Source organism: Furipterus horrens, unplaced genomic scaffold (assembly GCF_987537825.1).
Source record: "Furipterus horrens unplaced genomic scaffold, mFurHor1.1.pri manual_scaffold_4, whole genome shotgun sequence".
NCBI classification, from domain to species: Eukaryota; Metazoa; Chordata; class Mammalia; order Chiroptera; family Furipteridae; genus Furipterus; species Furipterus horrens.
The window spans coordinates 35,328,489-35,343,096 of NW_028327174.1; the positions used below are offsets into that span (position 1 = coordinate 35,328,489).

Sequence of the window (14,608 nt, forward strand, 5' to 3'; positions counted from 1 at the left end):
TCTGGGAGAAGTCGGATTCCATGTCATGGGTATTCAAGTAGCTCTATGGAGAGGCATATGTGGAACGAAACTAAGGTTTACTGCCAACAGCAACCACCAGCTTCCCAACCATGTGAGTGGTTCATCTTTAGTCCCAGGAAAGCCTTTACATAACGTCAGTCTCAGGAGACACGTGGGAGAACCTCCTGAGAAGACCAAGCCTGAACTGCCCAACCAAGCCATCCGCTAATTCATGGCCTATGGATGAATACTGTGAGAAGTAATACATGTTTATTGTTTTCTACCACTAAATTTAGGGGGAGGGAATATTTGTTACACAGCAATAAATGACTAATATGTAAACTAACAAAAATAAATGTAGACTTCCGGCCAAGATGGAGGCTTAGACGGACACGCTAGGTCTCCCTCTACAACTAGAGAGGAATACAACTACTTCAAAACAAAGGATAACTAGAAATTCCAGAAAATAAAACTACACGGAAGCCCAACATATGAAGTTATAAACCAGCGGTGCCATTTGGGCAGGTAAGAGTTAAAGAGGGCAGTGCTGTTTGCGGTCGCACCTGAGACAGCGGCGGGGCGGCGAAAAATCCCGGCGGCAGTCAAGCCCCTGGCAGTGCGTGACCCCAGCACTGGGGAGAGCAGCCACCGCATCGCCTTGAACAGTGAGGCCCAGGGGGGCGGGAGGACGGATCCCGGTCTCCTAGCTGAATAACTGTGTGAATCCATCTTGGACCCCCGCCCCCAAAGAAGGCACCACAGGGCTGCGAAATAGGTCGCAGACAGGCGCCGGTCGCTGATTTGTGACGCGTACGCAGGCACTGCCCCATATAGCCAGCCCAAGAAAACAAAACGCATCTGTCAAAATGAGGCAGACAACTATAGAAATCCCGGTGACACAACTCACCAGGCAACAGATAGAGAACCTGACAGATGAACAGATAAGAAACCTGTCAGAGGCTCAGTTCTGGGCCATTGTTATCAGGTGGCTTACAGAATTCACAAAAGAGCAGGAAAAAGATAAGAAAGAACCGAAAAACATTCATAACGAAAGGAACAAAACCACATACGAGACAGATGGTGAGGAAAAAAAATCCAGAGTTCATTTCAACAAACTGGAATATGGAGAAGGAACAAGCAGTCAACCAATGCAGCGAGAGGAAATGGGAAGCAACAATGAGAGGATCAGAAACCTCTGGGACAGCTATAAAAGGCCCAACATAAGAATCATTGGTTTGCCAGAGAGCGAGGAAGATGAACTAGAACTTGAAAAATTGAATGAAAATATAATAAAGGAGAACTTCCCAGACTTGGGGAAGGGAATAGACTTGCAGGTCCAGGAAGCAAGGAGAGTTCCCAAGAGACTGGACCCAGGGAGAACCACTCCAAGACACATTATAATCAAAATGTCAAAAAATAAAGATAAAGAGAGAATCTTAAAAGCAGCAAGAGAGAAGAAAAGAATTATGTACAAAGGGGTCCCAATTAGACTATCAGCTGACTTCTCAAGGGAGACCCTACAAGCAAGAAGGGACTGGCAAGAAATATTCAAAGTAATGAAAATCCAAAACCTACAACCACGAATACTCTATCCAGCGAAATTGTCATTCAGAATAGAAGGACAGAGAAAGTGTTTCCAGGACAAAATAAAACTGAAAGAGTTCATTAGATCCAAACCACTGTTATATGAGATGTTAAAGGGACTGGTTTAAAAAACAGAAGCTAGGGAGATGAAACAAAGGCAAACTAAACAGGCAACGAGAGTGGAAAAGGAACTGTGGGTACGGGAAGCATATTGGGGGGAGGTCAACAGGGAGGGGGAGTGGGGAGAGGGAGGGAGATGATATAGGAATTGGGGATCATGGTAGGAGGGAATGGAATAGACGGAGAGAGGTTGGGAGGAACTGTATGCACAACTAATGGACATAATCTAAAAGGGGGGGACAACTGGAGGGAGGGGGGCCACCGGGTGGAGGGGAGCAGAGGGAAGGGAAATTGGCACAAATGTAATATTTTAATCAATAAAACACATTAAATCTAAAAATAAAAAATAAAAAAATAAAAAAATAAAATAAAATTAAAAGTATAAAAAAAATAAAAATAAAAAAAAATAAATGTAATGAATATATCTCAGTGAGTGGAACAGCAACCTTTTCTTCTGAAATACTAAGTCAACATTACGATGTCAAATTAGACCATGTTACCACAGATGGACTCTCTTTTCTGGTTTCTTCTTCCTGTTGAGTCTGTTATTCTGAGAAGCGCATATCTCTAAAGCACTCTTTTTCTAATAATTAAACATTTGTCTTCAGCTAATAAGACCTTTGTTGCAGAGAAAACTGGAAACACTGTTTTCTCCACCAGTAGTAAAAATTCAGGGGAGAGCTAAGGTCATTGGTAAAAGAATACAAAGTACCAGTTAGGCAATATCTTTCCACTCCACCCAACAGGTTTTCCTTTAACTGCTAAACAGACCTAAACCTTAAAAAAACACCCTTAACAAAAGTGCTGCTGTTCATGTATTTTTAAATTTTTGTTGTTTACTTTTACTAAGTAACTTGTTGAGAAAATGCGTGTTACTGAAATATTTTTAGTTATGTAAATGCCTTGTTAATTGCTAAAGGAAAGGGTTTTTGGAACCACTCATGCCAATATTTGCTTTCCTGAACACCAACTGTCCCTTAGCTACATCTTCAAAGGAGTCAAAGAAAGAGCTTTAAAAACTACAAAGAAGGGAAAAAGGGAAATATTGATTTTTAAAAAAGAACTATTTTTAGAAAAATCCAAACTGATCTAGGCATTTTAAGAAAGATAACAATGAATTTTCCTAAGTTAATGTCTAAAAAGGAAGAAAATTTTATTCTTTGTGATGGCATGGATGGACCTGGAGAACATTACGCTAAGTGAAATAAGCCAGTCAGAGAAAGACAAATACTATATAATCTCACTCATATGTGGAATCCAATGAACAAACTGAACTAACAAGCAAAACGGAGACAGACTCATAGATGGAGAGCATATGACAGCTCAGGAGGGAGGAGAGGTTAGTGGGTAGAGGGATTGATCAAAAAGGAAAAAGGAGTCATGGATGGGGACAACAGTGTGGGGATTACTGGGGGGAGAGGGTATAAGGGGGACAAATGGTAATGGCAAAAACACAATAAATTTTTACCAATTAAAAAATAAATCAATAAATTTACAGAATTTAATGTAAGTAGAATTAAAATGTGGCCCATTTTTAGCTACAGGGTTAAAAAATTCCTACCAAGGTAAAAATCATTGTCATTCAGAGAGTAGATTAATGGTTGCCTAAGGCAGAGGGTGTGAGGGATGGGGAGTGACTGCTGACAGGCTTGAGGTTTATTTTAGGGGTGAGGGAAATGTTCTAAAATTAGATTATGATGATGGTTACACAGCTCTGTAAATATACTAAAAACCATTGCATGGCACACTAAGAAGGGGAGAATTTTATAAAATAAAAATTGTATCTTAATAAAAGTGTTTTTAAAAATCGTCATTGATGACTGTGAAAATATTCAAAGGATAAGCAGTATACAAGAAGTCACCAAAAGAATGGATCTAGTTTAAATGTTGTTTTCCTCCCAGTTCTAAGCACATACACGTGCATGACTAAAGCTGAAATCAAATTTTAAGATGCCTCAATAGTACATTTAAAAATTCTCTAAAAAGAAATACAACAATAGGCTTTTTAAAGCTTAAAAGTCTGCTTCCCCTTGTGCTGGGACAATATAGTTGATAGACTTTGAACTTGCTGTCAGGACTGAAGAGGTAATAGCTATAGTTGTTTGCAGTTACTATCAAGGCAAATTCACTGTGCAAAACTGAAACTCCTACAAGTAAAAAATGCAAGCTTTTCATAGACATTTCTGTAACCACAACAAAGTGTACCAGTTATTTTGCATTTTAATTCTTTCAAAGGGTTACAAGGAAATTGTTTTGCTATAGGTTACCTTACAAATGTAACAGGTGCTCTAAAATATGCAACTACATTTTTTTTGTTGTTGTTAAACACTTCAGTTTTTCACTGCTAGCACAACCACCAAAAAACCCTATCAACTAGATTTTGTTAACTATCCATAGTATAAAAGTGTTCTGAGAGGGAAAGTTTTAGTTCTTAAGGCCAAAGATAATGAACGCTCTCTAACTGTAACTCTATCTATACATTTTACAAATTAATGAAATACTTACTAAATATCTCAGTCTGAGTTGTATATTTTGCTTAAAAATATAAAACTTATAATGAAAATATAATATTAAAATAAAATATATTTATAATGAAAGGAACCAGAAACAAAAGACTCCTACTGCATGACTGCATTTATATCATATTCTGGAAAAGCAAAGTTGTGGGGACAGAAAACAGATGAGTGCTTCCCAGGAGCTGTGGGAGAAGGGACACTGACTATAGTCTCGATGGGGACTCTCTGGGCTGAAGGAAATGTTCTATATCTTGACCATGGTTGTCATTGCATGACTTTGTACACCTGCCAAAACTCATTGAACTGTACATCAAAAGGGATGAATTTTAATGTCAGTAAATTATAGATTGAAATCTGATATAATTATATTAGAAATAATAGATTTGACTATTTTGATTAGAGTATGCTGTTAAAGTTAACTATATGATGCTGAAAATACACTATGGCATCAAACAAACAAATAAAAAAATAAGTCTATAGTTACTGGAGATTTCATGACTTCCAAAATTTTAAAATTTTTATTGTAGGAAACTTGGTAACAAACAGTTTTAAAAATTAGTCTGGATGGAAATTTGAAATCTTCAGACTGAAATTACCTTCTACAGTGCAGATGATCAAATGTTTTACAGTTAATTTCAATTAGTAGTCACTTGATTATTAATTATTAACTATGTCCCCCAATAATTCTTCAAATGCTTTTATTATACAGCTACTTAATAGCTATAATCTAAAGGACTACTAACCTCTAGTCTCTATTTCTCTCTCTTTCTCTTTCTTAAATACATATGTCATTTTAAAAAGAATTAATTTGAGTTAATTCCCTTGATGTAGACACTTTCTTACTGTTGAGGTAGCAGAGTACCCACATTATAAAGTAACTTTTCTTGAAATGTGTACATGTATGGCAATGTTACACACCTGATAAATAGGAGAGATTTGGACCAAGAATTTTTTCAATTGGAAAATCTATTTTTTCATATTTATTTCTATTTCCCATTGTGATGTGAGTTGTTTGCAGGAAGGGACAATGAAATAATGTGTCTATTCATTTACAATCTCTATTCCACCTACTTCAATGTAATGCATGTAGCAGATGCTCATATATTATTGCACAAGGACAGAGCTGATTCATTAATAGCTATCACAGAGAGTTGCATACTACTATAATGTTTAATTTTATATCAAAATCTTATTGGAGGTGTATTTATATTGAGTTACAATGATGGGCTTCTCCTCTTATCAATAACAAAATTAATTTATAATTTATCCTTGAGAATTGTGGTTGTTTTACTTTTTAAAAAGTATTTCCACTTAACTGCGCAAGCCTTGGAGGCATAACTAGTTTCCCCTCTGATGAATTTAAGATGCCATTTGATTGTGGTTGTGATGGCTTTTGTAGATTGGTGCTTAATATTCTATCATCCTTTTAATGTGCCTGCCTACTCTGCAGAGGCTGGAAAGTCTCCCAGCTTCCTTGCAGCTGGTTCCCAGAATTTATCCTGTGAGAGCAAAGCACGGATGCATTGCCTGGGCTGGCAAGCACTGGTGGACGTGTTGGGCTTTTCTGTGACAGCATTCATTAGTCCAGCACCCACACGGTCCAGTCACTAATTTTGTGTCTGTCAAAAGTGGGGTGGGGGGGTCATTGGATTTGCTGGTTTGGATTGTAACGAGTATGAACCGGTTCTGAAGCCAACAGCCATGGCAGTAACTCCCCGATGGTACCAGAGGTAGTGTATTCTGGAGCCTGCAACTTCCTGACTGGGAAGTAGGTAATCGCTTGCTTGGTGGTCCAGTTCTGCAGTGTGGCTTTGTGAGTTGTCCTTAAAGCTCAACTCAAGTCTGTTTCTTTAGCCATTTCAAGGTTCTTAAGCCATTTAATACTCCATAATAAATCTTTTCCTACTTAAACTATCTTGAGTAGATTTTATTTTCTGCAAATAACCTTGACCAATATAGAAATAAAGTGAATTGTAGTCATCTATAGATAAAAATTAAATGGATAAATAGCACAATATCATCAAGCAATACAATGACCAAAATAACTTCTGAGTTTAGTTAAAAAGAATGTATATACATTGTAAGTTTAAATGGACATTCTTTGTCTTTTTGTAATCTAATAAACTCCAATGAGAAAGCCAAATATTCCATACAAATTCAACACTGCCTAAAATAAGAAAGTATTGATTAGGATGTATATATTTATGATATTTTCCTATTGATAGCAGTATTTAAAAGTGATATTAGGCATGATTAAGTAGAAGTGGGAGGGAAACGAGTGATCGAATGAGGTGAAAAATAATATTTTTAATAGAAACTTTCAAAGATGTGCTGATTTTATTTAGTCATGAGAAGAAGTCTTAAGCAAAGCCTGTAAGAAGTCAAAACCCCACAAAAAATGTGGACTCCCAAGAACTAATGAAGAAAGTATTTGAGAGTCCTGAATTAAAAGGGGAAGCTTCATGAAAATTTTTGCTTTGGGGTCTAAAACTACACACAGGATAATAACTGTACATTTTTACTTTGAAGCCATATAACTAACTGGTGCTACGCAATGTATCGCAATAAATTTTGAACATTTATACGGTAAAATAGCCTTAAATATAGACTATGATGCTGATGATCTATTTAGAAGGATTTTTTTTTTTTTGATTGGTACTTATAGCCACCATCACAACTTGCATGTTGCTTTAACTTACAACGGTTAGAAGGAAGCCTTATGGTACTAGGTACTCGGGTTACATCATTGTGACTGTGTCAGCAATGTAGAACTGCTGCTTAGAAAGAGCTGACACGATCTTGCAGTATATTCACTGAAACATGACACGTAGAAACCATAAAGTAATTTTCCCAATATATGCAGGGTTGGTCAAACCCATATTAGAGACTCACATCCAGTCTGGCTTTAAGAAAATGTGGAGAGACTAGAAAGGGAATAGAACATAGCACAAAGGCTTACTAAAGAGCTAGAAAAGAGGGAACTGGTTTTATTTAGCCATAAGAAAGAAAGCTAAATGGTCTTGATATGGAACTTAGCATTCTTGCTGTAAAAATAAAAGACATGTTACACATTATACCTAGAAGGCCTAATCACCCAGACAGTAACAACATAAAATTAAATAAATAGGAATGTAAGACTTGCAACAACAATCCCTTAAGGGAGGACTGGTTCTACTTTTTGATTCTAAAATACCTAGCAGAGCAGCTGAATCTCCACAATGTAAAAACACAAGGAAAATGAATCTCTAGTTGAATGATAGAACTCCTGTGGTAAATTAATATTTAAATATTTCCTTTCATGAAGATATACTACAACTATTATTTTTTCAGGGGAAAACCATTAATGGAGAGGCCAGCATACTGTACCAGCTGCAGAAATTTTCAGACACAGAATAACTCATTCACATAGGCATCTAGCTAGCTGTATTAGCAAGTTATAGCAAGTTTTATGAATAATTATATAGGACATACTTAACATGTAGTGACAGACTTGAATCTCCATCAGTAACACTTATGCTTTAAAGCTGGGCTGCATGCCAACAGAAAAAATAAACTATTGGCTCCTGGGTCCCTGTCTACTTTCTGTGAGGTAGCATGGTGCTTTAAAGAATAATCTAAGTCATTATGCTGGTTTCTAAAATAAACCAGGCTAGGATTAAGGATGGCAAAACAACAGAATGCTACTCTTATTTCTTTAAAAGCTAAAATATTTTGATAATAAAATGAGACTGAGAATTAGTGCATTAGTGCTCAATAGTCAGTTGCCATAAAAGACAAAATAAAAAAAACTACCATGGCTGATTGCCAGAACAATACCTCAGACTCTGGACCACCCTGATGGCCACACATCAAGATATAGACCCAGGGGCAGTTTGGAGGGGAGATAATGGGGTGTAGAAATGTGATGTTACTAGAGAGGTTCTGGATGTTTTAACTCTTACCTCTTAAAAAGGCTTAGAATCACACACACACACACACACACACACACACACACACACACACACAAGTGTGAGAAAAATGTCTTCTTAGTCTTAATGAAAAATAGAATGCAGTTATCCAATGATCTTGAAGTCCTTCTAGGATTTTGTATGGAAAATCTGGCAAAATGAGAGTTTCATATGTTCCCTGTCATAGAAATTTGTGCCTTTTTTGCTGCCCTGTAGGTCTTGCTCTGGGTGACTGCTTCTCTCCTCAGTTCCATGGGGAATCTGATACGACTGTCAGTCAGACAGCTCTACCCACCCAATTGCAGGCCTGAGCATCAGAGAACCCCTTCCCCAGACAATGGTAAGTCCAAGGTGGCTATGGGCCTTGGAGATTAGCATGGCTTTTGGAGAACAGAGGCCACATCTCCTTCTGGGACCACCAGCTAGCATGTCCATGTAAGACTGGAATGGTAGAAGAAGGCCGTCTTTCTTGTCACCTGAGAGAGCCGGCACGTGAGAGAGTCTAAGGCAGAGGTGGAGCCCAGAGAAGGAGAGTGAACAACCATCCTGAAAGCAACGTTTGAACCATTCCGAGGAGTGGCAAAAAAATACAAACCAACCCTTGGAGCTGTTTGTTTTATTTTTTAAAGTGAGCCAATAAACTTCTTTTTTGTTTAACCTATGTGAACTTAGATTTCTCTCATTTGCCACCAAAAGAGTCCTAAATATGCTCCCATTTTGCAGACTGGGAAACAAAAGCACAATCATTGTTAACACCTATAGGGAACAAGATGTGAGAAACCTATTAAATCATTCACTAGTGTATAACCAACTGGATATATGTGGGCACAACTATACCATCACAGTTTTATTTATTTGAACTTAAACACTTAGGAATTTGCAAGAGGTTTTATAGTACAGAGGTTAAGGGAGGCAAAGTCCAAAAGTCCCAGCTCCAGCTGTCACTTATTGACTGAGAGGCTTAGGTGGAAAAGGGAAGATGGACACTGAACCTCCTAGGTACAGGTTTCCCCGACCATCTGAACAAAAGTAGAGGGTCCCTATGAAATTTTTTGGGACCTGAAACTGCATAAAGTGAAGAAAAAATTACCATTAACTTATACGGAAATTTTTTTCAGCGCTCCCAGATCTAAAAACTAACCTACCTAATTATAGGAAATACCACATAAAATCTAAAATAACACTACGCCATAGCTGAGGCAGTGCTGCTGTCATGCCCAGGGTGAGCACTGCTTCCACAACAGCCGCTGCAAAAGAGACGCCGAATTCTGTTTTCAATTTTCGGCAAAACATCCTCTTTGGATTTCTTCCCACTAGCAAAAATAGGTACAAATTTAGGTCTTTCATAAAAGTAAAATGGTATAATCAGAACTTTCAAAAAGTGGGGAGATACCTGTGTTAACTTTCTTATCTGTAAAAAAAAGGAAGGATAACAATCCCAAACTCATAAAACTATTGTAAGGATTAAATGAGATAGTGTATGCAATCTGTTGTTATAAATGAGACCCGGGGGAAGAGTAAAGTACAGGGGGTGAAATTTCATGCATTTCAAAGTACTGAGGTGTTTCCCCCTATGCTAAAAGACACCTATAGTTACAAAGCTGTTCTGAACATTTATTAAAACTATTCTTTTAAAATAAATGCTACTTACCAATCCTATGTGTACACATAACAATACTACAATGAGGCAGTTTTTAAGTCAGGTTCTTTTTATCCTTATCTGTCTGTCCTCTACCCCTGTCAACTCACCAGCTACCTGATTTCCTAATCTCAGGTTCTGACACTACAATCCAACCTCAATCCGAGCAAGATAGCAGGGAGAAATTAATCTACTTGTTCTCCTTCACCCACATGCCTTCTTCACGTGCCTGTTTACACTCGACCTCTGTTCTGTCCTCTGCTCTGCTCTTCCTGCACAAGGCTAAACACAGCAAACTACACTTCCCAGGTTCCCTTGCCAACCAGCTCGCAGTCAGGCCTGGCCAGTGGAGGTAACAGAACAGAGAGTGGAGGGGGCATTTTTTCCCCTGCATCTCTTTTGTGGCCCAGCTCCTACTAGGCAGCCACGGCTCCTGTCCCTCTGGCTCCTAAGGTGTTAGGGGTAGTGGCCCTGCTCTTCCTAATCTCGGATTTTCCAGCTGTTTCCTATTTGCCCTTTTCCTAACACCCTTTGAAACAGATCCCCATGTTAAATTTCTTCTGTGAAACTTGCTGGCATGGGTTCTATCTTCCAGATCAAACACTGATTGCTAGAGTTCTCCATATCCAATTGGTGGCCACGCCTTGGTAGTCTGGGGCTCTATGTCTCTTCTCACTGCCCATCACCTCATGTGGACTAATGGAGTATCTCCATTTCCAGTCTCTTGCTCTTCAGTCTGGTTCTGCCTAAAGATCTTTTCCACCTTGCTGCCAGGGCAAGTGTTCTAAAACAGTCACTAATTATTGTGACGTTGTTACTAACCCTCTTAAAAACCCCTTCAGTGGCTCTTCCTCTCATCCAAGAGCTAAGCTCCTGAGCATGACAAAGCTTTTCACAATCTGTTGCTTTACCCCTGACAACAACATCTCTGGCTTCTCACTGTTCTAGTAACACCAGATTGCTTATAACATTGGCTCACACACCCACTCACAATATGCATGCACACAGCCATTTACACACAAACATCCTGCTGTTCCACCTCTCTGATTGTTGATAGATGGTTTCCTTCCTACCTACCTACTTCTGGATGACTTTAATTCTCCTTCAAAACTCAGCTCAAGGATGTCTCCTCTAGAAAACTTCTGTGAAGACCCAGGCTGGGCTTCCTCTGGGCTTGTGTGGCAACTAGTACACAGTTTCATGACTGCATTTATTATAATTCATCAACATACCCTGTTTATGATTCTCACCTAGATAAAGTGCCTCATGAGCCTTGATAATGCTTCCTCCTTCGCCTTGCTTCTTCTGTACTTCCTATCAAGAAATACTGATTGAAGTGAACGGAACTATATCCCCATATGCCCTGGTAGCCCAATTTAGAAACTACGCCTTACACTTAATTTTCTTTTCTTTTATCCGCACATCCGAGTACAAGCATACCTCAAAGATATTGCAGGTTTGGTTCCATATCACCATAATAAAACGAGTATCACAATAAAGCGAGTTGTCATCTTTTTGCTGGTGGAGGGTTTTGCCTTCAGTTTGTCAACAACACGCACCTATGAAGTTCAATAAAGCAAAGCGCAGTAAAACAAGGTATGCCTGTAGTTTGCTAGCCTTAACTTCACCTCAGAAATGTCTCTGATATAGGTTTCTCCTGGTATCCAAAAGGAAAGCGTTGCTATGAAATCTTTCATAAACTCAAATGGTGTAAAGAGGCAATTGCCATTAATTAAAATTTAAAAATTTTGAGAGTTCCTAGACACCCTTGCCCGTGTAAATAACTAAGTCATACCAAAAATGCTTGATTATGCCCAGTTTTACGCTAAATGTAACACTCTGATGAGCTCTCTTAGGCTCTGCTGATACCATATGACACATCTTGCTAATGGATGCACAGTAGAGCTACGGTGGTCTGAGGCTGAGATGCTGAGTGTCATTCCTGGAAGAAGCTTGGTGGGGCCACTGCTCAGGGTGCACGCTGCTGCCGTAGCAGCTGCTGCAAAACGCTGAATGCCGTTTTTGCTTTTCACCTTTTTTCTTTTGTAAAAGTGAAAAACCTCTTTGGATTTTTTCCTTTAGCAAAAACAGGTACTAATGCAGGTCCCTCATATTCGTAGAAGTGAAATGACATAAAGTGAACTTTTGAAAAGTGTGTCTTGATCCTTCTGTCTCACCCCACAGCTATTGCTCCGGTCTTCTAAGTCATTGTTTTCAGCTTCCCTTGCCCATGACTTATAAGAAATAATACATTTTGCATTATGACCCAAGATATGCATTCTGGGGTTCAAATTTTTACTAAAATCTCTTCTAAGATACGACTTGCAAAATGCAAGGAAATGTAAGGAAACTTACTCAAGAATTAAATCTAGTAATCTAGTAATTAATCACTTGTTTTTTCCCCTCATTTATTTCATTTTCCAGGTAATAATCCCTATATTACACTCATTACTGTCATGCTTAGTATCCAAAATGATGGTGTTTCTCTTGTAATGCAGGGAATTAAACATGCCAAATTTTAAGTAAATCCATTTTGTTCATTTTGAAGATTTAAATCTATTGTAGAAGTGAGTCTATTAAATATTCAAATTTCCCCATTTGTGCATAACAAGTAAATTAAACAGAAGTTTTATGAAACACTGACTCTTGCTGTGGTGGTCTGGAACTGAACCTGCAATATCCTTGAGGTATGCCTGTACAGATTTTGTCTAATCCTCACGCCCCCATCAATCGTACAAGTACATCCTGAGTGTCTCCTACTCTGTTTCTCACCATGCCAGGCACAGGGGAAGCAATGGCCACAGGAGAGAAAGGATCCCTTTCTTTGCAGACCTGCCAGGCGAGCACAGCAGTTCTCAAACTCCCTTCTGCCCTAACACACTTGAGGGATACAGCCGACTATTATCAGTACTGGGTGCTCATTGCATCAGGATTTTCAGCTCAGGACATCTCGTGGCAGGTTGGGAGTGGTGAGGGTGGGTGGCGTTTGGGGGTTCAGGCTGACGAAGCACCCCAAATGAGTCTGATGTCTCCCCCTTCCACATGAGTAAGGACACAGATTCAGCAAATTTAAAAGACAATTAGCGCACAGTGTGTAAGTGCTGTGAGAGGAACCCAGTTCCTTGAGCATGCTGAGGGAACACCTGTTGTGGAGTTGGGTAGAAGTCAGAGCTTTCTGGAGGAGTGACTTGCAGTGAGAACTGAAGTAGTAGGAGTTGTTGGTATTCAGAAGAGGGGACAGGAGGATGAAATGATGCGGTATAAAGACATTCTAGGAATAGCCTACTCTCAAGCTCAGAGAAATAACAAAAGAATCTGAAAGTAAAAAAGAAGTAAAAAGAATTTAAGAAGGGCTGAAGGGTGGAGAGCACGCAAGAAAACAGTTAGAAACCTACGTCTGGGCACAGTTCTGGGTAGCTCTGTTCTGAGCGCGACAGGAGACACTGAAGGGGACTGACGGAGGCGATCTGGTTGCACCACGGAAGTTTCAGAGGCTGGAAGACAGAAGCAGCTAACCGCCTGACCCATGGTAGGAGCTGGTCGTTCATTGGATATATTGGTTAAAGGGAAGATGAATTAGCCAGGCTTTGATTTGAACAACTAGGGGCCAGATATATAGAGGCAGGGCAGACCTTATATGAGTGGTGGCTGGGAGTCAGACAGATACAGAGTAGTGCGGTTTGGAACATTTAAGTTTGAGGTGCCCAAGTGGAGATATTCTGTGGAAAGTCAGACACACAGATCTGGAGCTCTGGAAAGAGACCTGAGAGAGAAAAACTTCCGATGGTAACAAGAGATATGGCCTGGGTAAGACCAAGCAGGGAGAATGTGCTGAGTGAGAAGAGATCAGGCCTAGGAGGGAAATTTGAGAAACCTCGGCATCCAAAGTACTAGAGGAGGAAGAGGAGGCAGCAGAGAATGTTAGGAGCAAGGCCAACAGCAGCCGGGTAGCATGTTAACTCCATTTTACTGATGAGGAAACTCAGTCTCACAGTTCACAGCTTGGGCAGAATTAGGCTTCAACCTCCACCAGGCACTTGGCTTTCAAATCACTTATTTCTGTTATACACAGTCAGATTGCACAAAAGGGTGCCACACCCTCTTCCTAAACCTTTCCTCATTTGAATTTCCCTTCTCAGACACTCATCAGTTTTCCAAAACCACAGGCAGTTAGTTTCCCTTCCCTGGCTCTTTTTCTTGCCTAGATGCCAGTGATGGAGGATAAGGCAACCAAAGGGGAAGCAAAGATGGGAATCATCTTACCTTGAATTAAGTTCCCAGCACATTCTGAACATGGCCTCACCTCTCCCTTATATGGTAACGCACTCAGTTCTTTGGGTTCCCTATATCTCTAATGGAGAGAACAGGACCTGACACTACCTGATGGCCTGAGCTAGGAATGAAGTGCTTTATAGAGTTTAATCATTAAATAACTTTCTAAGACACTGTTGCAAACACAGGCAATGAGAAAATTAGCTGAAGTAACTTGAGTTTTCCTAAACAGTCTCTCTTATGAAGGATATTAAACATGCTCTCTGACACCCCCATGTTTAACCAGGACTAGGTTTATTGTAGGTGTCAGGATAGCAGGGGTGCATGAAGGTCCTTGCCTCCTTGGTGTGATGTGAGATGAGCCTGGCTGGTCCTCTGACCAAAGTCATCTCCCTTCCCCCACAGAGATAGCAGGTGCACAGAGAGGTTAACAGTGTGATCTTGGGAATCAGACTGCCTGGGTTCCCCTTCTCCTAACTGGTGGACACATTGATTTCGAGAAGCAATTTCCTATCTAAGTTGTTAAATAA

General features: G+C 39.6%; 1 long non-coding RNA gene across 2 annotated transcripts in view; it reads right to left on the bottom strand.

The window, feature by feature from the left end:
• The window catches only part of LOC150011507 (uncharacterized), an 82,886-nt gene extending 68,721 nt beyond the window's left edge, over window positions 1–14,165 (bottom strand). For both annotated transcript variants that reach the window (XR_016510660.1, XR_016510659.1), the window contains exons 1-2: window positions 14,070–14,165; window positions 11,247–11,365 (exon numbers count right to left, since the gene is read on the bottom strand). This is a non-coding gene — a long non-coding RNA (uncharacterized LOC150011507). The remainder of the gene's footprint in view (window positions 1–11,246; window positions 11,366–14,069) is intronic.
• Between the last annotated feature and the right edge of the window lie 443 nt (window positions 14,166–14,608).